General features: G+C 44.6%; 1 long non-coding RNA gene across 1 annotated transcript; it reads left to right on the forward strand.

The window, feature by feature from the left end:
• The first annotated feature begins 648 nt into the window (after nucleotides 1-648).
• LOC120370800 lies at nucleotides 649-8,365 on the forward strand. The gene is made up of 3 exons (XR_005583946.1): nucleotides 649-777; nucleotides 6,010-6,126; nucleotides 7,389-8,365. It is a non-coding gene; the product is annotated as an uncharacterized LOC120370800 (long non-coding RNA).
• Nucleotides 8,366-27,244: the final 18,879 nt, after the last annotated feature.

Genomic DNA, 27,244 nt, shown 5'->3' on the forward strand with positions numbered 1-27,244 from the left:
ATGATAAAGGATGCCAGGGTATCTCCCCTGTAGGCTCACAGCGTACTTTCCCTGTTCCATGCCCCCAGATACATTTGTGGCTTTGGTTGGTTTTGTTTTTCTTTCAGCTGAGTTTTTACAGAGGGTTTTTATTAGTGTTGTTATTATTTGGGGATTTTTCCAGAGGCCTGTTGCCCTTGGCTATGGGGTGCCTGCAGTTTAACAATGTAGACTGGTAATTGCTTTTTCCCCACATGGAAATGAAGAAAAGCAGAGGACGGGGTGGGGGAGTGATTTTCTACTTTCTAAGCAGGCTGTACTAACAATCAGGTAATTAAAAAAGTGACTGCAGGCTTTTAACAATAGATCCTGTCTGATTTCAGTCAATTCATTCTGAAGAAAAGTGAAACAGTTTGTAAAGCAGCCACTTGAGTCTCCTCCTCCATCAGCTTTTCTTCTTCTTTAAACCCCTCCCACCTTCACTATCTAATTCTGAGGCCATCAATAGTGGGGAGTGGAGAAGCTCTCCTATCCCCAACTATTCTGCTGGAATAAATGGCTGCTGTTATCTATTCGCTCACAGTGCTAAAGTCACATGACCTCCTGCTCTTTGTTCTCCCATGGAATCCTTTGTTAAAGTTTCTTGATATGTATGTAGGCAGACAAAGAGATGTCTTGACAAAGGGCATATGATGGCTGCTGCTTATTACTGAGAACAAAAACCCACCTAGGTGCTACAGGGAAAGAAAGCATGATTCAGCCCACTTTGCCTGCCTCATCCCCTGAGCCCATTTCCAGGTTTGTAGACCTTGAATAAATGCAATTTCCAATGTCCCTCAGTCCTGAGAAACGCTACTTTTCGTGGAGAGGTGACTTTGTGCTTCCTGTCTCTTGGAATGAGCAGTGTTGTTTAGAGAAAGGAGTCTTAGGGAAAGATCAACCACGATGTGTAGCCAAAAAGAGAGAGCCTGGGAGCTTGGAGCCTTAAAAAATACACATATGAACATTTCCTTCCACTGTAAGAGGTTTCCCTTGTGTAACTGGAGCCTAAAAAGAAAGTTCACAGCCTCAATGCACCACAAAAATTTGTTCTCTTTAACCTCTGAAGACAGGACAAGAAGCAAGGGGCTTAAATTGCACCCAGGGTGGTTTAGGTTGGATATTAGGAAAAACTTCCTAACTGTCAGGGTAGCTAAACTCTGAAATAAATTGCCTAAAAAGAAGGCAGTGGAATTTGGAGCTTTTTAGAGCAGGTTAAACAAACACCTGTCAGGGGTGGTCTAGTTAATGCTTAATCCTGACTTGAGTGCACAGGACTGGAGTAGAAGACCTCTCGAGGTCCTTTCCAGTCCTATGATTCTATGTTTATCCCAGTCACCCTTGCATGTAAAGCAAATACCCAGATAAGAAAAGGATTTAACTCAATACAATGATAATCGATTCTCCATTTATGCAACTTTGGTTTACAGCCAAAGGAAATTCCTTTAGATTTCTGGTTGGTTGTAGTCATACACCTCTGCCAACAGAAAATGCTAAAATCCTTTCAAGGATGCTTCAGACTCAGAAGTGTTTGAGACAACAAAGTCATGTCATCTTCATACAGTGGTACTGATATTTGGTTTAGAATTTTAGGGGTAAAGTATTGCTCCCCCTCTACTAGCACCACAACTTCCCTTGGAGGGAGCAGTATTTATAAATAAAATGTGAGATCACAAAACAATTATCTTCGTTTCAGGGCCATTCCAAAAACTAGCATGTGCCTCTGCAAATGGGTTACAGCTCTCAGCCTGGTCTTCTAATCTGCCTAAGAAGTATCTGGAGTAGATTTTAAAGATCACAGCTGAAAGGTTGACTTGGAGGTTAATTCCCAAGGATATTTCTTTCACCTTTTTTGATAATGAGGGACAATAATACTAGTAGATAAATCAGCTGGGATCCCTGTATTATTTGTATTGGTAAATAATTTTGATAAAACAGAAACACCTCAATTGATATGATCCTCGTAGACTTCTGCTGGAATAAAGGTTTCAGCAGGAAATGTATTATGATGTTGATTTATTAAAGTTTTAATATCTCTAATGGAAACTGGTGGCCATTCTGCAAGAGTGGGATAGGTAATGTCCATCAGAACAGACCATGCCAAAGGGGTAGTGGCTAGGTTATCATATAGCCCTTTGCCACCAACTTTCAAAAGAAAAGTAATTTTTTTTTTTTGGTCAGCAGCGGTGAGTTTGAATTCCTGCCAAACTTTTTGTTTAATTTTTTTTTATGTTCCCTAATGGATTCTGGGGTGAACTTCTACTTCTAACTGCCCTTGCTATAATCTGAAGCTGTTTCTTATAGCCAAAGAAATCTGTATCATACCAGATTCTTTTATCTTTCATGTGATGAAAATATCCTTTCTTGGTAGGTAAATCACCCAGTAGTATTTTTACCAATATCAGTAAATACTATACAGACTAGCAATGTACCTTTAAGGACCAAAAGTTGGTTCTTCAAAATTCTCTGGTTATTAGACACAGATTTCTGTTTGATTTTAAGTTTAACTAAGGCATTCCATTTAATTTGTCTCAAATTTACAACTTCAGATTCAGGGATGGAACGCATTCTGCCTGAGCTAAATAGCCCCCCATTCAGAGGTGGCAAGTGAACAAAAATTCACCGGAAGGGGTTGATTATGACTCCAGTTTAGAAGCCACAATAAAACTAGAAAATCAAGACCAACTGACAATCAGGATGTAATCCATTACACTGCCCCCTCTTACAGAGGTAAATGTAAGGTGAACCTCTGCATCATCGTATCCTCTGCTATTCAAACCCTCCAACCAAAACCTATTTAAAATTACAGAAAGTTTTCAACGCAGGGTATTTCTTACCGTGTCCCCAGACTGTTTAGAGGAATTTAAAGGAAATGCCCTTTTTGCTGAGTCACTGGGAAGATTAAGAAATTTCCCTCTGCCTGGGACCAAATCAAGCATTAAAATCTTTCAAAAGAACAAAATTAGCTAAATGAGTTCTTTTCCATAAGCAAGTCAATGAGGGATTCATGCTCCATCCAGAGAGACTCAGGATTAAGAGGGAGAAAATAAACCATCAGGGCTAATAGAACAGATTTATGTGGAAGGATAAAACTAAAGTACTGGAAACAAAGTTACTTGAGGTTAACTTGATGGTTATAACATTTAGTTTAATTAAAACAAAAAGGGCCAGACAACTTGCAGGTGTTACCCCTCTTAGCATACTTAACACCTGCTTTTAGAAAGGATTCAAAGCCTGGGAGATAAAATGACTCATCTTTAGTGAGCCAAGTTTCTTGAAGGAAAACTCTATCATAGACGCATAGACTTTAAGGTCAGAAGGGACCATCATGATCATCTAGTCTCAACCTCCTGCACATTGCAGGCCACAAAACATTGCCCACCCACTCCTGGAATAGACCCCTAACCTCTGGCTGAGTTACTGAAATCCTCCAATCATGATGTAAAGACTCCAAGTCAGATTGGGATGAGTAATGCCTACATTCCAAATCCCAAGATTTGCTTTTGAGGCCAACAATATTCCATGAGACAATCCTGATTAAAGTTTTTACAAAGTCTTGATGAGGCCCAGGTGGTCATTCTACCTCCTTCTCTTGAGCTGCTATTGAAAAATTGTGCTAGTGAACTGCCCCCAGGACTTTATAATTAGGTCTATTTCTCCCAGAATTATCATCTTTAACCTTATGGATTAATTCATGGGTCTTAAGCAATAAAGCCTAAATCTGGGCCATTTGATTTCATTTAAGTAACAGGTTATATGCCAAACAGGATTTACTTCAATAACTTGGCTGTTCATTTTGTTCTTATGTGGAGCATAAAATCATTCCAAGTGAACATTTTTAGACAGTTTCTTCTTAACTTTTTTCTATTAGGCAGCCTCTCTGGTAAAGGAGAACGCTCATACTCCAGAATTTTTTTTTAACAGTCCACCAGTCCTTACCTTCCATCTCCATGCTCTTGAAATCCTATCTTTGATTTCTGTGTAGAGAATAATACACCGTTCTCTCTAACATGTTACAGTGCTACAAGCAGGCCTGTGACTCATCTAGAAACGTTATTAAAAACCAAGGCCACAGGCCCATGAAGTTTAGGGTAATCTTAAATCTGAAATACATTCATTTAAACAAGGTGGCGGGGGCTGTGTGTCAAATAACTTGTAAGGAAACATGAGTTGGCTCTCTGACCTCAGGGCATTGGAGGGAATAGCAGGAATGGGGCAAGTATTGTCATGCACTTCTGGAATATACCAAGATCTTTATTAGTAGATGTGGAGCCATGACTGAAAGGATCTGGCTACATCCAATCAAAAGGAATCCCAAACACTCCGTTTGGGTTGGCGATACAAACAGGAAAACCTGAGGGGTAACACCTCTCAATGTTTTTAGACTCTTGCAAAACCCGCCACAATCCCACCAAAATAAAAATTTTAAAAAAGTTTCCTTGATTTTTTTAATGTCTTTGGACACCATTTCCATCAACTTCTCTACAGTCAAACAACAATCCCCACAAAGTCTAGGCTCTGTTGATAAGCCTAGCGGAGGAGCAGTACTACATTGCTGAACAGAGTCAAGCAGAGTCGATAGTCTAAGGATGAATATAAAGGGAAGGAATCAAGCCACCTAATAGTCATATTCCCATGAGAGGATTGTCCGGTCCTCAACTCGCAGGGAGCAGAACCCAGTCCTTGTTTGCTACTGGGACCCGCTCTCAGCCAGAGAGCTCCTGCTGGGTTCAGGGCTGCTGCCTGGTTGTAGTACTGGTGAATAAGAGAGCCTGTCAGATAAATCGCCCTCTGTAAGCCCCTCTCCCAGCAGCGAAGGAGTGAAAATTGGTGCAGAAGGATTTGTAAATATTTCAAGAGCCGATATTATCCATGCCTTTGCAAGACCCCCCTCACCGAGGGCATGTGGTATTATGATGACTGTAATGTTGGTTTGGCAAGTGGTGGAGCTGGAGGAACATGTAGCCGATTCCCAATCGGTATCCAGGGGCCCACACCACTAGACCTTTGGGTCTGATATCAGGTAATCGCCATCCCTGCTGGGGTTAATGTTATTGGATTCCAGTCTCTACCAGAGACAGACCTGCTCAATCTGGGCTGGATATGAATCCCCAGTGGGGTCAGTCTCACTCAGTCTTTCTGGAAACAGATCCCAACTGTGATTGGTCAGGCTTGGGCCTTCCTCCTTCCCCTGCTCCCATGTCAAATCCACACAGTTGGTCACTCACTGCCAGATCTCCTTAGCTAGGGCAACTCCCAGCTGGGCCCACTGGGCATTGCTCTCCCTAAACCCCCACCAATGGCTGCTCCCTCCACCCCTGGCTGCTTCCCCTTTGCTCTCATTCTGAGGGGAAGGAGTCCGATCAAATGTCTGTGCAATTGGATAGCCTTGTGATGCTGGCAGGCCAGATGCCAGCTCTTGCCCAGGCTGCAGACGTTAGCTAAGAACTGACAGACTCATCGCTGGAGACCAGACCAGTTCACCTGTATGTTAGTTTTGCTCAGGATAGGTATTAGTCTAATAGGATGTATCTAGTGTTTAGACTATGAAATGCTTGTAAATGACTGCATGCGTTAATCTCACTTGTAATGGCTGTATTCCAGGCTGTAAGAAAATATGTAAGTTTTGCTTTATAACTTTGAAAATGTTTGCTCTGAACTTGTGAACTCAGGCCTGGGAATCATCCACCCACCACCACCCCCGCGGCCCACCCAGGATGACTATCAAATTTTAAGTAGGCCGTTATAAGACAAAAGCGTTATTAATTGCCCCATCCACCCATGGAGAAGTATGGGCAGAAGGCCTCGTCTCATCACTTTGAATGCTGGAAGAGGGAAATAAAATAGTTGATGCAGCAAAGAATCCTGTGGCACCTTATAGACTAACAGATGTTTTGCAGCATGAGCTTTCGTGGGTGAATACCCACTTCGTCAGATGCAAAATAGTTGATGTGAAGATTTTTAATCTCTTTGCTGTTTGAATTCTCACAGGGCCAGAGAAACCAGACTGAAGCCAGAGATCTCCAGGGGTTATCTCCTGGATCTGCCCCTGAAATACACTTTAAATTGACAGATCTCGACAACTCTGTCACCTTTAGGATTTAGATGGTAACTCATTTGTATGTATGTTTGCTTGCTTTAACCTATAAATAACTCTCATATTTCTTTTTCCTAGTTAATAAACCTTTTGATAGTTTATTATGGGATTGGCTACAGGCATTGTCTTTGGTATAAGATGTAGAGTACCAATTGATCTGGGGTATGTGACTGGTCCTTTGGGCCTGGGAGTAACCTGAATATTGCTGTGGTTTTTGGTGTAAAATGACCATCTATCACATAGCCTGGCTTGCCTGGGTGGAAAATAGCCTGGAATGCCCAAGGGGACTATTTTTGTGATTCCATGGTAAAACTGTTATAGTGCTGTAGGACTTGTTACTGGATTGGTGAAATCTAATTATAGAACATACAACCAGTTTGGGGCTTCTGCCCTGCTTTTTGACACTCTACCCTGAGATTGGCACTCATGGTCGTGAGCCACTCCAGACAGCATGACAAGCTTCAGCAAATTTCATGATAATATTTTACCTTGTCCTAGCTTCAAAGATGGGTATGAAAGAAATCTCCTGTTCATTTGAAGCCTTTCTCCAAGTTCTGGCTGGCTTGCTTCACCAGAACTAATTGCTTTAGCTTGCACTTCATCTCCCAGCAGCTTATGGTAAGATGGAAATGAGTTCCAAGCTGCCTGACTGCAAAGGTATATGGGAAAGCAGTGGGCCTCAGAAACTTTCCTTTTGCAGGCCCCTTTGTGAAGCGGAAATCAGGTCACGGAGGTAAGAAATCTCCATGAGGTACAGCATGCGTGTGCACAGCCGCATTGTTAGCCAATGGCTCAATGTTGATAAGTTAGGAGTTCCATAGCTGTCACCTAAGCGACCAGCCCGTCTAGCGAGGTCTGTGACGGTGTGTGGTTGAGAATGCCTATTGCCATCATAATAACTCAAACTATGCTGAAAAGTTGAGGAAGTATCACTTGTTTAATCAACAGATTAACACTACCACCCATCCTGCAGGAAGGGAATTGAGCAAAATTGAAACAAAACAATCACCAATCATAAGACTAATAACAACACTTCTCAGGTGACTCAGAGCAACAAAAATCACCTACCAGGCTTAGGAAAAACACAGAGCACGGGAATTCACTCATGAGGATGTAGCTTATGATGGATTCACAGGCAGCCAACCAATCAGGATGTACAGACATACGTCAAGGTGGCTCTGATGGCAGAGTAGGCGGCTGCAACATGTGAATAACTGATGTATAGGAAGATTTCTGGGGAATCCTCCTGGCTCACCTTGCTCTTTTTCTGCAGGAAGGGAGCGACTCAGTGTGTAAGCTGCCATGTGTCCATTGGTGGCTTCAGATGATGTGTGAACAGAGGCTTCCGCAAGCGTACAGTGTGTTCGTGGAATAAAGTAAAGAACTTCATGGGACAGTTCTGTTTTCCTGAGGCATAAAACAGGTGTTACCTTATGGTCCGCTTTCCTCTTGAGCTCATTCTCCCCCTGTGAGGCCTTGTGGTGACAGGAACAAGAAGACTAAATTGCAGGCTTCAGAAAGCTTAGTACATTCTGCTTAACTTTCCAAATTCACCATAGTTTAGCAGTTTGAAATCCTTACAAATTCCTTTTGAGGCCTTTTCATTTCCAGTGTTTGCCATCCACCTTTTAATTAATTAATAATAACCTATTATTAAGCCATGACAAGGACACGACATGACAGGGTAATTTAATTGTTCACTGTGGTACTCCCGTCAGGCGCACTATGAGGCATCAGGCATGAGGCCAAGTTTCACACATGCTGCAACAACATACATTTAAGCAGACGGAATGTATCTTCTTTCCATCCATTTTAAAGGGACATCGTCCAGTTTGATTCCCAAACTTGACCTACCAGCATTCTGCAAAATCCAGGCAATTCTTTACATTTTCCCCCCTCAAAACAAACGCTTCGACTTCTAAACAAACAAACAAAAAAATCAGAGTCTGCAGCTCCAAACTTACAAACAGCCATACAATAACAAACTGGTCTGCACACACAGTGAAGAAAAATATGTGTTTTAAGGACATAGATTTCAGCTACAACTTTCCAGACAGTTATTACGAACAACAAAGCAACCATCTGCAGCTTTAGAAAATTAGTACTATTATGTCAATGGTGTCCCTTATCTCTGTCTTGCATAATGTTCCCACTTGGATGCTGCCAAAGGGAATCTCTCAAACATGGGTTCAATTGCTTGCTAACATCTCCTTTATCAATTGACTCAAGGCCATCATTGCTCATTTGCTCTTTGGAGAGTCACAATGCCGGGGTTCCTGCTTCTGGGAGAATTCAACCCCAGTCAGAGAAAAGTACCAAGGTTTCAGAGTTAGGCTGTGACCTGAGCTAGGCACGTGCACAGGGGAGTGAGGGCAAGTAAGAATCACCCCCTTATGCCCCTGCCTGGGCTAACCATGGCTGCTTACTCCCCACCTATAGCAGGTGATTGGGGAGAGACAGGGAATCTATCCGTGGTACTGTATGACCCAGTCACCACAGAAGCTGTGCACTTCCCAATCTTTTAATGTATTTACCCTCCCAACACCCCTGTGAGGAAGGGAAGTGGAAAGTGCTATTTACCCTGTTGTAAAGAGGGGGAGCTGAGGCTCAGAGACTTAGCCTTTGTATTCTACCACTAGACTGCTAAAAAAAGGAGTGTTTTACCAAAGGATAACTAACACCTATCAGCTATCCAGCTGTAAAAGCCCAGTAGAGACAAAGGGCTGTAGTTTTACTGTGAAGTAAACTAGCCAAGGTCAATCCCACACCAAAAACGCTGAAGAAGAGCTCTGTGTGACTCAAAAGTCTGTCTCTTTCACCAACAGAAGTTGGTCCAATAAAAGATATTGCCTCCCCCACCTGCAAAAGAACCCACTGTTTTGGCAGTGAAGACATAGCCTAGGTGGCTTACCCAAGGTCACACAAGAAGTCTGTGGCAGTTGGGGAACTGAACTCAAGTCCTCAGAAAGTTTTAAGTTAACTTGCTAACCACCCCCAGCATGCTCACCAATGCAGCTGAGTGGCACAGATTGCTGTTTCTGGAATAGACCATTAACTTCAGTGTGACTTCGTGTAGGAACAGGTGGGGACCCATGGGGAATTCCTTGTAGGATCAGGGCCTAACCTAGATGATCATTGAACCATTAATAGGATAACCAACTGAGACCAACTTCTAGATTAATTGTGTAACAGATATATTTTACAGAAATACAAAGTGCTCTGTGGAAAATAAAATCCATTTGTATCTGTATACCACGCACCACAGTAACTCTCCTAGTATGTTCCAGACTTCAGGCTAATAAGGCAGTTATCTATTAATTAAATAATGTGTGGCTAATGGTATTCTCTGTGGGTTTTGTTATCTTTATTTAGAAAACTAAACACAGTGCTGCAAAATAATAATTAAAGATTGGCAGATGATTGACAGCTAGCAAGTGTGTGTGTGTGTGTGTGTGTGTGTGTACACTCCCCCAGATAGTTGCTGAACCTCAGTGAAGGTATTTTCAATTATTTTAAGGCCATACTCTTGCTGTCTTACTGCACTTGAATTTGGCAAATTTGGATCCAGGAAGTCCTGTACCTGGACTAGACCTTGGTGCAGTTAGCTGAGGTAGTCCCCACAGCTTCAGGTGTTGGATTTATCCCCTATCAGGTTTGACCTTGTGGGATGCTGAGCGCAGGCATTTGCAAATGCTCAGAATCTCTCTGGATCAGGCCCACAATGGATCAGGTCTTCAGCCACACAAACTGTCCTGGAGCAGATAATGAGATACTGCCTGTTACAGTTCAGGGGTGAGCTGTACTTTTTACCCCTTACTCCCTGTCTTTGAGGTACCCCTAAGCGACAGGCCTACGCCCTTACTGCTCTCATGCAGGGGCGACTCTATGTTTTTTGCCACCCCAAGCACGGCAGGCAGGCGGCTTTCGGTGGTGTGCCTGTGGGCGGTAACGCGGATTCAGCGGCATGCCTGCAGGAGGTCCACCGGTGCCATGCCATTGGCGTCCCCGCCGCCGAATTGCCACCAAAGCCGTGGGACCGGTAGAGCTCCTGCAGGCGCGCTGCCGAAGGCTGCCTGACTGCTGCCCTCTCAGCGTCTGGCAGGCCACCCCCCACGGCTTTCTGCCCCAGGCACGCGCTTGCTGTGCTGGTGCCTGAAGCCACCCCTGCTCTCATGGTGTAAGCCCACAATTCATCCACACTCCTAAATTGGGTCTCCAGGTTCTCCAACCGGGTGTCCTCAGCAGTCCTAACTGGGTTTTGGCTCCTCCTTCTAAAGCCTGTGCTCAGTACGAAAATGCAGCGATGGAAATCAGCCTAGTCACAGCAAAGTATTATTTATTTATCCATAGGAGCATAACAAACAGAGGGAAAGAGTTATAGGCATATCACCTTACCTAAACCTTAGCCTTTCCTTTCCAGTTTAGGTAGTCGTCACTTGTCCCAGGCACCCCTTAGCATTGGGCTGGGTGAGACAGTCTGCACCCCGTCCAGTCTCTGCCTCTGTCTGATTCTCAGTCAGGGTCTCCCCTCTGAGCTCCCAATCTCTCTATCCATTTCAAAGTTCCTTTGTCTTCCCTGGGACCCCTGACTCTGGTCAATCCAATTTATGTACCAAACCAGGAGGTTGGAGGTAGCCTTCCAGCACTGGATTCACTGTACTGTCCATTAAATACCAGAAATTATCTTCTTCGTGAACATGTATAAAATCAGCTTGGATTGAGTTAACTCTTTGCCCCATGTAGCAGACAGTGTGACAGTAATCTCATAGACAGAGGCACATACAATATTTATAAAACATAATACAGATATCTCCCATATTCTCCATACTCTCAGCTATTCTCTGGCATTTTTAACTATCAAGGTACTTCTTTGGAGGCTCCCAGAGTCAGGCCTTCTGCCTAGATTACAAATGTTCCCTTTGATAGGGGCCTCCTGAGTCATTGGAGAGTGACACCCCTCCAGGCTCTGTAATTGCTCAGCAGACCACACTGTGGCAATGACACAGACAGACTGGTACACTGTTGTTTGAAAAGGCAAGGTGCATTGTGGGTTTTTCCCCTTGCTTTGAAGCACCAGGTATTGGTCACTGCTAGAGGCAGGATTCCAGAGTTGATGGACCAAAGATCAGATGCTGCATGAAAAATTCTCCCTTCTTAATGGTAAATATAATGGTGTCTACAATCCAGACAAGAGTCCGTATTGGGCTGATCAAGTTGGGTTGGCTGCTCCAGTCCAGCTAATCTCTACTGTGAGCTCTACAGATGTTGAGAGAGGCAGACTGTGCAGAGTTACTGAACAGAAGTTGCCTATTTAAAGTGAACTGAATGTTGGAGACCCACTTTTGGGAAGGGGGAAGATATTGGTTTGGAGCACTGATGTATCTGCTCTGGGGATGACATGAGAGGCAGCACCAGAGCAGCCAGTCAGATTTGAATGCTCTCCTCTCTTTGAGGCCAGGACACTCTGGGAAAGCCAGATTTCTGCTGAAAATCTTATATGCATAGTGAGGAGGTGTGACCCTAAGAACCTCTCAGTGCCAGCTGGCAAGGGCATTACACGAATATCTTGATTCTGGTATGTACATTCTGGTTCACCAAAGATATCATGTGGGTCATGTTGGTCATTACTATCATTGTGAAATGTATGCACAGAGACTGTAGTGTGTTATGCTGGTATACTGAAAATGTGTTCTAAAGCCTGTATCAAGAAAGGGTTGACAAATGGGTTTTCTGTCAGACAAAAGATGTTCTAAAGGAACTCAAATATGAAATTGCAGAGCTACTAACCCTGGTATGTAAACTGCTGCTTAAATCAGGCTCCAGAGGTGGTCCTGTTAATTACCTTGCTGGTAAGCCCAAATTCAGTAGCAGGCAAATTAGTTGAAACTATAGTAAAGAACAGAGTTATCAGACATACAGATGAACACAATATGTTGGGGGAAGAGTCACCCTATGCTGTGGGTGTCCCTAATCCTCTGACTGCCAGAAACTGGGACTCGATGTCAGGGGATGGATCACTTGGTAAATTGCCCTGTTCCTGTTCATTGCCTCTGAAGCATCTGGCACTAGTTACTGTCAGAAGACAGGATACTGGTCTAGATGGAATATTTGTCTGAGCCAGTAGACCGTTCTTATTCACTTGTCTGTCTGTCGGCATGTAAATTAAACATTGTAAGCCAACACAGTGGAAGCTTCATTTACTTATTAAGTCAACTGGGAGATATCAAATCAACAGAGAAGCAGCACACTAGAGCATAAGCTATGGTGGGGGAGGGTTATCCTGACTCTGGTGTACAGTCAATGAACTTTGGGGGATATAAGGAGAAGGTAAGGAAAATACCCCTTTATCTTGCACTTCAGGCAGTGTGATTACATTCAGGAAAACAGGATCACAGTTAGCCTTGGCTGGTATAGTGCCAAAGGACATTTGGGGTGAGATAAATTTCCTTAGACAGGAGGTTAGCCTCTAGAGATTGTGTAATGATTTTGTTTTATATGTAAACCTTTTGTTTCCATTATCCTTACTCAGTGTCTCTTTAATATTAAACCTTTAATAGTAAATTTATCATTGTCTTCATTATTAATATATCTCAGTGCTGTGGTATTGTACAAGGAGCTGGTCCTGAGTTGAATCATACAAGCTGGTGCAAACACTGTTCCCTTGGGACAGCAGACTGGTTATTACTATGAGTCTTCAGTGAATAAGGGGCTGGACTCTACACAAGAACACTTCTAAAGGGTTTGGGGAATGGGGTGCAGCTATTGTTAGCCTGCAGGGCAAAGTAAGGGTGGCATAGCCCTGGGGAAGATTGTTTGGGTGGCTACCAGAGCAGAGGTGTCAGGGAGCTGACACCCAGTTAAGCACAAGCTAGTCTTCCTCTCACTGGTGACAAGATGACTCACAGGCCCAGGTACCTAGAGACCCATCACAGGAGGTGTCGACACCCACATGTTGATGGGAATGTGGTGGAGATCCTGAAAATCATCTGCTGTTTGACAGGCTGATATCAATAGGGCTGATCCAAGACCCAGTACTGGCTTCAGAGAGGGGAGGGGAGTTACTACACGCTGCTTCCAAAAACAGATATTGAGAGAGCTCAGATACTTGGTGGTGGGGGCTGTAATGAGAGACAGACATACTCCCACATCTGCCAGCCTTTGAGTCAGGGGCGGCTCTAGGCATTTTGCCGCCCCAAGCACGGCAGGCAGGCTGCCTTTGGGAGGTCTGCCAAAGCCGCGGGACCAGTGGACCCTCTGCAGGCAAGCCGCCGAAGGCAGTCTGCCTACCGCCCTCGCAGCGGCTGGCAGAGCGCCCCCTGTGGCTTGCCACCCCAAGCACGCGCTTGGCGTGCTGGGGCCTGGAGTTGCCCCTGCTTTGAGTGGTAAAAACAGGGGCACTGGGAGAGAAAACTAGGAATACAAATATTTAATGTTACTGAAATATAATAGACTGGGAGGACTGCACAGAGGACTGTACTATGGTATTGGAAAAGCAGCAAGCAGCCCCACTGCCAAATAAGGATAGCCAGCTGCACAGAGCCCCATTCTCAGGGATTTTGCACTGTGGCTTTCATCAGGCCTGCTTTTGTGTCATTCTATGGCTTCAGCTGTGAAATCAAAATGTTTTAAATCTGACCTGCTTTGCCGGAATGAGGAACCTCCTGTGTGGCACATCTAAAACAAATACATGTTCATGCAACACGCTGTCTCTGCTGTACATGCAGACAAACCAGTCTGTTCTGGAACGTGCCATCCAGACATCTATCTGTCACACATTAGTCACATTGTTAGAACCTTGCTTCTCGTTTATTTAAGGGTTATCTGAGCCAGTTCTTATCCCACCAGTGACTGTTAAATCTTGGCATCTTTCTCAGGAACGGCCAGCGGGATCATAGAGAACTGAAGAATCCCACCACTGTCCACACAAGCCTAGCCAGTCAATGGGGGATACCAGATGGAAATCCCAATCCGCAAAGCCTGATTTTTTTTTTTTTAGGTACTAGAAGACCCACGGCTCCTACCCCTCCTCAGCCCCCCTAAAAACCAGGCAATATATTCTACTACCACATGTCGCTGGCCCAGTGCTGATCTCTTGTAAGTACTTATGTCTGTCATTTTAAAAACATCAAATGACTCAGACCATCTCACTCTGTACATAGCAAGTCAACATAACCACATGCTCCTCTAGCTGCTACCCTTGTCTTCCCTCCTCAGTCCTCTCTGACTGTTTATTACATCCACTTATTGAATCTTAAATGCTTCAGCATTTCTTGATATATGTTTATATAGCATTTTGTGTGAGTAAAGGCTGCAAGAACAGGGCCATTTTTATTAAACTGATGAACTGAACATCAAATGAATGTTGTAATAGACAGGAAAATTATCAAACTCTGTGTGTCCTCCCCAACCTGACTGTAGAATTCTGCAGAATATTAAATTACCCCGAAAAGGTAATTTACCCCCTTAGAAAGACTCCATCTATACACTCACTCACACACATTATTTGTAGAGATTGGCCGGATGTATAAGGAAATTATAAAGGTCTGGAAAACTGGCCTTACAGTGAGAGATGAAATAAGTTCAATCTATTTAGCTTAACAAAGAGACCATTGAGGAGTGACTTGATCACAGTCAGTACGTTCCAACACAGGAAGAAGATTTCTTATAATAGAGGGCTCATCATTCTAGCAGACTAAGGTATAACAAGGTCCAGTGGCTGGAAGCTAACATGAGATAAATTCAGAATAGAAATAATGCACGATTTTAATGGTGATGGTAATTAATCATGAGAAAAAATAACCTAGAGGTGTGCTTGGTTCTTCATCACTCGGAGTCTTTAAATCAAGACCGAATATCTTTCTAAAAGACATGCTATATATATGTTAACCAGAAGATATGGACTTGAGGAATGACCTGTGTCGTGCAAGAAGTCAGATAACATGATCCTAATGACTCCGATCACTGACCTTAAAAATCTATGAAATAAGGTGTTTGAAGCCCACTGGAATTCAATGGGAGTTGAGTGCTTAGCTTCCTCAGGCTCCTTGCAGAAGCCCAGCCTGAAATATGTGAGTGCCATGGATCTGTGGTGACTATGCAATACACTGTTCATTGTGTGTTATGCTCCTCACTGTGCCCAGTCCTCAGAGGGTGTGAGCCTGCTACAGCTCCTAGATACAGGCTTAGTTCTTTTGCTCAAGCTGTAGCAACTCATGCTTTTATTTCAGGAGATCCCTGGCAGGGCTGGCCAAAAAAGCAAACATTCTGTTTCACAAAATGTTTAGAGGTTTTAAAATTTGATTTTGTTCCATGTTGGAACAAAAATGAGACCTCTCAAAAATGTTCACTGAAAAACATGAATAATAGAATATCAGGGTTGGAAGGGACCTCGGGAGGTCATCTAGTCGAACCCTTATGCGCAAAGCAGGACCAATCCCCAACTAAATCATCCTAGTCAGGGGATGAGCACAAGAGCTATCCAAGAATAGACGATAGCGTGATTCAGAGCAGGGACTTAAACCTGCATCTTGGCATTTTCAGACAAAAAAAACGTTTCACCGAAAAATGCCCAATCAGCTATAATCCTCAATTCAGTCCCCAGTGGCTGCTGTTGCAACAATAACTGTCAGATCCATAACGAATGCAACATCATGCCTATGCCAACATTAGCTGAAGTATATCCTGTCCATGGAAATGCTTTCACTGCACACCACAAAATCCTTGAATGATACTGAGGCCCCTCAGCTCCCTTTAAAATCAGTGGGAATTGGCCCTCGGTCTCTCACAGGATCAGGCCCTGGAGAGGCAGGTTGCTACAGCACTCGGAAGTATTTTACTCTTACATTTTTGTGGTTGGTTCATTTTGATCCAGGATTTGGCATCTACTGGTGCTGCCAATCAGTTCCGGCTATGGTGATGCTTATTGTGAGGCTGGCGCCTGTAATCTTGTGGTAGCTAAAGACTGCCTATTGGCAGCATGGCTAACGATGAGCAATTCTTCGAGGGGAATAAAGAACCCAAATGGATGGTTTATGGGCTCTATGGAAACTTAAGAGATTTCCAAACAGTCCCTGACTAGTCTCTTGAAACCGAGGAGGATAATTTAAGTGTTTACACAAGCTCTGAGTCCTTCAGAATCTGATAACAATTATCACCCTCTAACTAAATGAGAAGAAATATTTACTATGTGTAAACATTTACCCATAACATGTCTTGACTTGAGATGTCCCCAGGCCTGCTGCAGCTAAATCTAGCTTAATTAAAGCTTCTAAAAAAGAGAGAGAGCGATGAATGCATAGACTCTGCGTGCCAAGTTCCCAAATGAGTTAAATGTTAGCTCATCTCTCTATTTATAGGATAATCTGCAGAGAACTGTGTGGGTTGCTTTTATAGATATATATATATATATATATATATATATATATATATATATATATATATATATATATATATATGCTACAGAGACAGTTTAATGGGTTGCTTTTATACATATATATATATATATATGCTACAGAGACAGTTTAATGAGCCAAGTGCTGGTGAGGTGGTCAAAGACCCATGACAAAAGCAATTTATCACATGGCCCAGCACTTTGTCACACAACTATCACAACAGCAGCCTGGGGACATATGTCTGCGTGCACGTCTCTCATTCAGAATACAGGAACATATACAAGGCAATTTAAGGACCAGATTGTTACAGTTAAGGGCTACTGCACCTGTATTCCCCCTCTGTGGTCCAGTGTGGGCACTCACTTTTAGACTCCAGGCTCCTCAGTTGTCACCTCTCTTGGGCAGAGAGAGACCCATATCTTTCTCCCTCTCGATCAGATATTTCCTGGATGCTCAGTTCTCTGCCTACACCATGAATTCCTCCACAAGTCAGACTGCTTAACCAAGCCTGCCATGATACATAAATTTTGTATTCATAATACAATTGAATCCCAAGTTATTTAAACTTAAATCACTGAGATCTCCCAGAGGTATTGCAGGAAATTGCCACCTCTGTCACACAGTTGAGGCACCCCTCACTGTCTCACTCCAGAGAAGGGCTCCAATCAAGCCTTCCAGCTGTCCTCTGTGAAGATTTCTCCACTCCAGATACCTTCAGCCTTTTCCTTCGGGACCTGCTCCTTCCACACCTGTTCAGTTAAAAGCTGTCATATCTTTTAAATTAACTTGGTTCTCTGTCCCAGGAGAACCCTGGAGCATGGGTGTCTTGGCAAGATCAGGAAGAGCCGACATGCCCAGTCAAAAAATTGTTAAAACAGGAGATTAACCTTTTCCTTTGTGGGAGACTCTCCTGAGTCTCAGCTCTAGTGCTGTAGCCATCAAGGAGTTATTGGCTCTGAGCACTTTGGGCCTGAGATGCTCACAGGTGGATTGGTATTATGCTTCCCCTTTTACAAAGAATGTAAGCGGACCTGGTTGCAGTCACTCAGTGTGTTTTCTTGGGCATTGAGCTTGGTCTTGGTCATTCCTTCACCTTCCTCTGAGGTGGGAACACTGGCCTGCATGGAGTTAGCCCAGAGTGGAGAAGCCACCACAGGGCTGCGGGTAATCAATAGTGACCGAGACCCGTGTTGTCTTTTGTCCAACTGTTTGTGTGCCCACACTGACTGCTGTGTAATGGTGTGTGTGTGAGAGAGAGAGAGAAAAATATCGCCCCAGTGGCTAGTCTACAGAAATGATAAAAGAACTTCTACTACTGCCAGTTAAGGGTGTCCTCCCTCTGCGCTAGGGTCTAATATGGTCCTGAGTTTGTGGAACTGATGAGCCACGCGTCTAGTCTCTATTTCTACACCCTAGCTCCCTCCACTCAAGGGAACTCAGGGTAACATGCCTTTACTTGATTTTCACACCAGCACCTCCATCTTTCTTGTTCACTCGAGGCTATTTCCTCCTGCCCTAAACTCCTGCTGCTTAGAAAGTGAAGGAAGGAGAAGGAGAGAGAGATCTGCTCCATTTCCATTGCAAACTAACCAAAACTTGCTCTGTTATGTCCCGAGGGGAGCTCACATCCACCTGGGAGGGTCATCATCCCATTGATATGGACACACATGTACTGACTTTCCAAGGAAGAGAGGGAGCTGGGTTAAAATCCCTTTCCTTGCTGATTTGGAATAGCAGCGGGTGAATGAAATCAAGCACCACCACCCTTGCTCTGAACTACCAGAACATTAGAAGTAAAACAAGTAGCCAGTTCCTCCACCATCCCCCCGATACTCCTTCCCCCGCCCTCCTCCCCAGCCCTACCCTCCTCAACTTCCTTTGAGGTGCTTGCATAATTACTAGGGAGGATTTGCCCATCTCTCTGGTCCAGGGTACGTGTTTATCTGAAAATTCCACCAAAACCAACCAAGTCTTCATGCTAAGCCAAACCCTGAGACAGTAGCCTTGCTGTCAGGGGCAGGAGGGGAACCACCAGGAATGTTCAGGGCCTGGGGGAGGGGAAGGAAAGACGCTGTTTACAATAGTATCTGGCTCTGGGACTCGCTTTTGTCTGACCGTGGTTCACATTTATTTTCATACCACCCAAGGCCTCTCACCCCTGTCGAAGGCGGGGAAGGAAAGGGCTCGTTTCCCCCAATCACACAGAAACGGCAGCTGCGGTTTGGCAGAGGGAGCGTTTCAGGATGCTTGCGAGAGCCAGAGCCGCGTCTGTGTGGCCGCCCAATATGACAGACGCTAGCCTGTGTGTCAGGAAATACTAACGAGCTGCTAATCAGTCCTGAGATTCTCACGCATGCACTGGGGGGCTGCTGTCAGGAACTGGGACCTCAGAAATGGCACCTTTCTCTTCATCTGTCTGACCACTGTACAGTAGAACCTCAGAGTTATGAACTGATCAGTCAACCACACATCTCATTTGGAACTGGAAGTACGCAGTCAGGCAGCAGCAGGGCCAAAAAAAAAAAAAAAAAGAAAGAAAAGAAAAAGCAAATACAGTACAGTGCTGTGTTAAACATAAAATAAATGAAGGTAGAAGTTAAAAAAAAGACTTGACAAGGGCAAGGAAACTATTTCTGTGGTTGTTTCATTTAAATTAAACTAGTTAAAAAGCAGCATTTTTCTTCGGCAGAGTAAAGTTTCAATTAAGTATTAAGTCAATGTTCAGTGTAAACGTTTGAAAGAACACCCCTAATGTTTTGTTCAGAGTGCTGAACATTTCAGAGTCATGAACAACCTCCATTCCGAAGGTGTTCGTAACTGAGGTCTACTGTAGCATTATACTCTGCCCAAAGAGACTCATACACAGACCCACGTGTTTCACAGGTGGAGACAGCCCATGAGTGTTCCTTTAGTTCTCCATTTTCATTAACATTGTGCTTTGGTTTCTTTCTTGGTTGGCTGAACTTTTGGGTAGATCTGAAGGGCAGACTGGCTCTGGGGAAGAATCCCAGTGAGCGTTATGGGGGGAATGATAGCCTTCGATCAGCATCTCCCTGAGTTGACATGGGAAGGTAATGAAGAGACTGGTAAACACCAGCTGTTCAGCCACACAGAGGTGCATGAAGTATATAAAGTGGGCAATTTAAATTAAAATTAACTTATTTTCCCAGCAGCACGGGTTTTGTTTCAACTATAATTGAGATCATAAATATGCATGGTTGGCAGCCTATAAGAGATGAATGGTAGGAGCCCCAGCAAGAGCCAAGAGGCACTAAACATAACATAACTTGCTTAAATTAAACCCGCCCTTCTCACACAGTGCATTGTATACAATGCAGTGGGCCTCTTGACTACAACCTGTTAGTGTGCATTAAAAGAGTGGGGGAGAAATGCCTGGATGACTCAACACGTTCAGAATGCAGTACCAAGCTTTTGAATGGTAGGGATCTGGTATGCAGTACGGGCAGAGTGACTGAAGAGTTATTATTGATTTGAACTGTGGTAGCACCCCTACAGGAAGGGATTGGGACCTCAGTGTGTTAGGAGCTGTGCACATGTGAAATTAAAAAGACAGCCCCTGCCTCGAAGAGTTTACAATCCAAGCATACAATGATACAACACGTGGACAAAAGCAATTCAGTGGGATGAAGGATGGGGAACATGGAAACGACAGAGCTGGGGATAGTGAACAGCTCTACCACTGCACCTGATTTGAGTTTTAAAAAGGGACTTGAAGGAAGAAAAGGTAGTGGCTTTATGGAATTTTTGACAGAGACCCTCCCTTACGCAAGGGATGATGTGGGAGAAAATTCATCATCCCCTCAAATGCCTTTGCACTAATGGGCAATGAAAGCTGGCAGTGCTGGCAGAGCAGAGAAGGGGGCCAACAGCTCGATAACATGTAAGAGCTGATAGGGAAGCTGAAGCAAAGATAAGATAAAGGATAAGATAGCCAGCTACCACTGAGACATGATGCTTAAAACATTTATTTGATTTGATTAGTTGAGTGAGATGTAAAGTATGGGTCAAATTGCAAAAAAGTAGTGGTGCTCTCGGGAACTCTGCCCACTTAGATGCCAAAATTAGATGCCACTCAGAATAGATTGTGCAGCTCTTCATGATACAATTGTCCTTGTCTTTTCTTCTATGCCTTCATCATTAATGAAATAGGTAACAATGCTGACATTTAAATGATCCTTGCAAAGCTTCTGAGTTAACACCTCACTGAGATGAATGGGGCAAGTCACACTTCTCTTAGCTTTTGTTCCGGACTCTCTGCAGACTCAATCAGATGTTGCTACATCATTTACACTCATGCCATATTTCAAAGGGTTTCTTCACAACTTCACAACAAAGGGATAAAAACATTTTTAAATCAGGAGCTGAGATTCTGGAACAGAAGACGGCAGTTTGGTTACGCTGTACCGCCAAGTATTCCCAAATTTGAGACCGGATTGATAGCAAGCACATTACCCATGCTGTAGGCACCTTTTAAAATTTGAACTACAAAGCTACAGCACACAACAATCTGTATCATAATATAATGGGTTGCCCATTTACCCTCCACAAATGGCCACCGGCAACTAACCACACCCCCCAGGCTAAAAGGTTAGGTTTCGGGTGTGTTATTTATGTCTGGCAGACCAAAGTAGGGAGTAGCAAAGAATCCTGTGGCACCTTATAGACTAACAGACGTTTTGGAGCATGAGCTTTCATGGGTGAATACCCACTTCCTCAGATGCAAGACAAGTAGGGGGTGTGTGGTTTCTAGGTTACCTTTCATGCAGCCCATGGTGTGTCACACCCACAAGGGAGCCCTGGGGCATAGACAGCCCTGCTAGCATTTGAAAGCCAGACAGGGAAACAATGACAAATAGACACTCTCTTTCTGAAATCTATTTGGACTAGAAGAGGACAGAGTAGGGAACAGGGTAAACATTTGGCTTCAAATACAGTCCCCTCCAAATAGAGACGATTGGCAGGAAGTGTATGCTGTTGGGATGGAAACCTGCAGACGGGTGGCAGTGACATTGTGGTATCAAATGATGACTGGATGGGAAGTATTTTAATTGTAGGCTGCTTTTTGGTATCTGCCTTCCATCCTGCTACCCTGTTAATTCTTCCTCATTTTGCCTTGGCTCCAGGGAGGATGGGATGGATCATGGTGCCATGGTGGGCTGAGACTGAGATGCAGGACACTGCTGAAGTCCTGAACAATCTGCCTGCCTGATAGCTTTCCCCGCTCATGCACGACACCGTGAGGTCCGGATGGCTCCTGCGCGTCACCGAGAGGGAAACGTGCACAGGAAATCTGGCAGCAGCCATCTCGCCTCGCGTGAGCGCCTGTCACTAGCATAGGAAACAGCCCAAAGTGCCAATGATTCCTGTCACGCTGCTTAATGATGTTAAACCGGATAAAAAGAAAAGGCTCAATGCTCAAGCACTATGAGGGCTGTCGTGACACAATCCAGGAATCAGAACGAAAACAAAGAAACTGGCCCCTGATCACCAGAGAGCCTTCGAAAGAGGAAGAACAAATTCTTACATAACAAGAGCACTAAGTACCTTCCTACCTAACCCCTGGCATATTGTTTTCATTTTACAACCAGCTGTAGTTATTTCTATAATTAAACACAAAGCAGGTGCTCTGACTCTATGGTCATGGGACCGAATAAGAGCATATTTGTATGGTGAGTGTCCTGGGCAGTGTGTACTTCTTCCCTAGCTTACCCTACCCAAACCAAATTCTGGTTGGGGCAGCTAGAACTCCTCAAACGGGCTTTCACAGCAGCACAGCCCTTCTGTACCCCTAAGCAGTGCAGGCTGAAGCTTCCAGCCACAGCGTAGCTCCAAATGTCAGCACGTTTCTTTGAGGAAAAAAAGATCCCTTACACTGAGAGTGGGATTTTCTAAAGCTCCCCATTAACCTCAATGGGCATACAGTTAGGGACCATTGAGCAGTTCTGAATATCTCACCCTTGGGATACATCTATGCCGCAAATAAAAGGTTCTTAACTCTGGTTATCTAATTTGGGCTAAAACAGCAGGGAAGACACGGCAAGTCGGCTTTTAACTCTAGTTAACTCAGCTCGAGTTTATCCCCACTCCCTTATAGGCTTGAAGTTGAGCTGATAACCTGAGTTAAAGCTCAGTTGCCCTGTCTTCATTGCTATTTTAAGCCATTAACAAACCCAAATGCAGAACACATTTGTTTGCTGTGAAGATACACCCTGTGTCTTATGATCCCTTATTACATGAAAGAGGTTTTTGTCTGGTTTTATCGTAGTTGGGGGGTTTTGTTGGACAAGCCTGGATATTTGCATTATGTAAGTAACTTGTGTAACAATCTAGTTATAAAACGATTAAGAAATGTTGGTGCAGGGTGTTAGCGGGCCAGGGCATTCCTTTGGAAATTAGTGATTTGACACTAAAGCTTTGCTGTTCTACAGCATGTCTCATTTGGGGATCTCCAGGCACCTTCCCAAAGTGGGATAAGCTCCATTTTACAGATGAGCAAACTGAGTGTCCCTAGTCATGCCATGAGTCAAAGATAGAGGACAGAACAGAACTCAACACTTGCTCTCTCTCTTTCTTTCCTTCCTTTTTCACTTGGTGCACAGACCTCGTGGCACCAGGCAGCACAATTTATATTGCAACATTTCAGAGTTATATTTTCATTTTCATAATAAAAGCACGACAGTTAGTTTGTACCAACTTGATACTTCTGTTCAATATTAAAGGATAAGACAAAAGAGCCAAGACCGTGCAACATTCAGGTTTTAGGCCTGCCTCTACTAGGGTTCCCAATTTTGAGGTACAAAAAACTGGGACATCCAGGATGATCCATAAGAATGGAAAACTGGCACTGCATACTGAGGTACTGTGTACCTTCATGGATCTCCCGGGACAGCTATTCTCCTGGGAACACCTAGGCAAGTGGCAACCCTATCTTCCACATATCTTCTCTTATCACGCACTTCCTGAAAGTGGAGTTCTCCACATTCCCAGACATTATCCTGTAGAGAAGCATACTATCCCCTACTTGGAAGCTACCGTCACAACATCCCTTCCGTCATATTTATTTGAGATAGCAAAATTAAACATGACTGCCATAACCCACTTATATATTTAACATTCTGTTATACTCCCTTACATTTATATATATGATGATATAAAGACTTTAACACCACTTAACACCTTTGGGTGGCTAACTCAACTTGCTGGGTAACTAAGGTATTTTCCTCCGAGGTTCGGAGGGCTGTTGTTTGACATCTCAGTATTGTACAAAATCTTGTAATTGTTATTATTGTTGGGCATCCATCTTCCTCAGGAAATAGGGGTAGCATGTTAAACCAAATGAAACCAGCGTTCTTGACATTTCTGTCTTTATCTCGAGATACATTTTTCAGAGGGTTTTCTTGGCTTGGTTTGGTTTTTTTTGTGCCTTGGGAAGCCATTTATGGGGCTCCGAAACACAAGAGCTGTTCTTCTCGTGGTATTTCCACTGTCCAAGAACTGAAATCCGATCTCCCTTTCTTTCAGGCCCATAAAAGGGCCCTGAGGCATTAACAGAATATGAACACGGAGTGCCAGCTTGTGCTCTCACGCTGGTGTAAATCAGGAGTGACTGCTAAAGTCAGTGGAGTTAGACTGGTGCAAACTCTGCGTGAGTGAGAGCAGACTCTGCGTGACTGAGAGCAACTGCTGGAAATGCATGTGCTAGAACCCATGCTCATCTCTAGTAATTCCCATTGCAGGGAGATTTCTACCACACTCTTTGGCGGGCACAGTGACTGGGACTGTTGTTTTTAGTTGTCACAGGCAAGCACATTTCCATACACACCATTTCCCCTCTTGTGCCATTTTTAGCCTCCTTTGCTGAAAGGTGAATTGAACAATCGCCATGAGCAGTGACCAAGTCCCAGCTTGGTCCAGTGTATAGAATCAGACAGAACCATGTGCTGCCCAGGGCGAGGGGCCCAGACTGGAGCAGCATAATTCGATGGCTAATTATTGTGAGAAGAGACTTGATCCAAACTTTCTTTTCCTCTGCTTCTTTAACCCTTTGGGGTGAATTCAGGGTTCATGAGAAAGGCGGGTGGATAGTGGTGGCTAACACCAGGTGCAGAGTGGATAGATGCTTTAAATCATAGAGACTAATGTTGGAGAAAGACCTGTTAGTCCTCTCAGTCTGTCCCCCTTGCCAAGGTAGGATTTTCCCTATGGTCCAGCCTTTTGTCCATGTCCTTTGGGATGGGGCTGCCTCATCACAGCTCTGCCTATGCACCACAATCCTGACTTGCAGCTGCTTCTGCTATTCCAGGCCCTCTCAGCAACCGGCAGGCCACCCCCTGTGGCTTGCTGCCCCAGGCATGTGCTTGCTGCGCTGGTACCTGGAGCCGCCCCTGTAGAGAGGGCTGTGGTGGAGAAAAGCTGGGCTGGTTGGGAAAGCAGCCACAGCTGTAGATAGTGCAATCAGGGCCCAGCTGGCCCTTATAAGAGGGTTGTGGGCCAGAAGGACAGACACCCTCTCTAGCTTTCTGAGACAGAAGGACCTGGCTGCCTGTGAAGCGGAGAAGGGTACCTAGGGAGGAGCAGTGCTGGGGAAGGGCAGAGGGAGCTGGGGAGCTCCAACCTAGCTAAGCCCCAGGCTGCAGGCCACGTTAAGGGCCCACAAGGGTACCAGGGCTGCAGAGGGACGGCCCAGGAATAGGCAGAGGCAGCTGGTCCAACCCCCCTGGCCAATGATGAGTGGTTTATAGACTGCAGTCGGCCCCAGGGAGCAGGGACTAGAAGATGACTGGCAGTAGCCACTGAGGCAAGATGGGGGTAGAGGGGTGGGGAGTCCCCTGGAAGGGGAGACCCAGAGACAGAGGGGTTACTGCTGGGGGCAGAACCCTGGTATACAAGGGCACCGGGGTCTGGGAGGGACACTGGGGCCAACGGCAGGCGAGGCATCAGCCGGAAGAGGGTGCTCCAGAAGCTGAAAAAGAGCTAATTCTCTGGACAATCAGCAAGAGGTCCCATGCCAGTGAGTCGTCGCCCTGCCAGAACCTCCCATTAGGAGGGAGAACTTTGAGGACTCCTGGGAGGACAATAGATCTGGATTCTGTTCCTCACTCTTCCACCAACTCGCCGTGTGGCATCGGGCATCTCACTTGTCCCATTCAGGTGGGATTTCGTGCCCTCTTCCTCACAGTGTCTGCCTCTTCCAGGGATGGAACAGAGTCTCCTCTGAGCTGGAACATGGGCCACCTCCACCTTCCAATGCTGTGAAGTCACAAAGCATCTATTCCCTTGCTCTTTGCCCATGATACAGTGTTAATGGCTGGAGGAACACCATGTCTTCACACTCCCTAGGGCACAGACATAGCCTCTGGCATGGTAGCAGGCATCCATGTTGTATCTAGGGAGTGACTGAACTCTCCAAGTTTCATTTTATTTCCACAAAAACAATGAGAAGTCCGGTGGCACCTTAAAGACTAACATTTATTTAGGCCTAAGCTTTCGTGGGTAAACCCCCCCACTTCTTACCCATGAAAGCTTAGGCCCAAATAAATCTGTTAGTCTTTGAGGTGCCACCGGACTCATTGTTTTTGTGGATACAGACTAACACGGCTACCACTCTGATATTTTATTTCCAAGCATTATTATTCCGTTGAATTATCTCTGGCTATCATGACCTCACATCCCGCTAGGAAAGCAGCCCAGATTTGACGGGGTAGTGGGTAAGGGAACTGGTGCTACATGGGACATTCCCAAGAAGAGATTCTTTCTGTTATTTGTTTTTCTCAGGCAGCACAGAATCATTTGCTGTGATTTAAAGGGGCCATGTCAGGTTACAAATCATCGGCCAGATTGTCAGGTAGACCAAATTGGCATGTCTCCATTGACTTCAGTGGAGCTACATTGATTCACACCAGCTGCCGACCTGGCCATTTTTCTCACCTATGTTAGAAATAAGACCTTAGATAATTAACACGGAAAGGAATTTTTTTTTAAAAGGGGAATTTACTTTGCACCAATTATGAGGTTTATTTAATTTCTACAAGAATAAATGCAAACTAAGATAGTGAGACTGTAATCTCTGGAGCTGAAATGATGTCTGCCTGTGTCTGGGCACTACCATACAAATATTAATCAGTAATAATGAAAGATGCAAATAAAGACAAGCATGAGCTGATAAGTGAAAGTGCCTCAGACTAGATGACGCCCGATCTGAAAGTAGCCATTGTGAACTCCAGATGAAATCTAGCCAGGATTAAACCATGGACAGAGCTCTCTCGGGTCCCTCCTTTTGGGGGACATCACTCGTCTTAGCCCCACCATTGTACCCCCACCTGAGGCTCTCTCACTGCCATTGTTGAAAGTGGTTAAAATCAGAAATGCAAAACCCTGTTGCTGAGGCTGTAGGAAGAGTTATTGTCTCTAACGAAAGGAATCTGACAGCATTTGATGTTCCTGCATAAGTGATTTTTCTATGTCCCTCATTTTGGGTCTTTGTTGCACTCTGAGTCCTTTAGCCGGCTGAGAGGCATGACAGAGTGTGTCCTGGAAGAGAAGGCCCCCTTTACAACTCTCTGGAAATACCAATGAGGCTTAAAGTGCTTGCAAGCTACACTACGCTTACCCTACCAGAGTGGTGTGAAGGGATGTCAGTGTAAATGAGAATCAGACTCTTTCATTGTGTTCTTCAGGATGATCTAACCTCCAGCCAGCCCCAAGGCTGGAAGACTCG

The sequence above is a fragment of the Mauremys reevesii genome, linkage group 8 (assembly GCF_016161935.1).
Source record: "Mauremys reevesii isolate NIE-2019 linkage group 8, ASM1616193v1, whole genome shotgun sequence".
Classification (NCBI taxonomy): domain Eukaryota; kingdom Metazoa; phylum Chordata; order Testudines; family Geoemydidae; genus Mauremys; species Mauremys reevesii.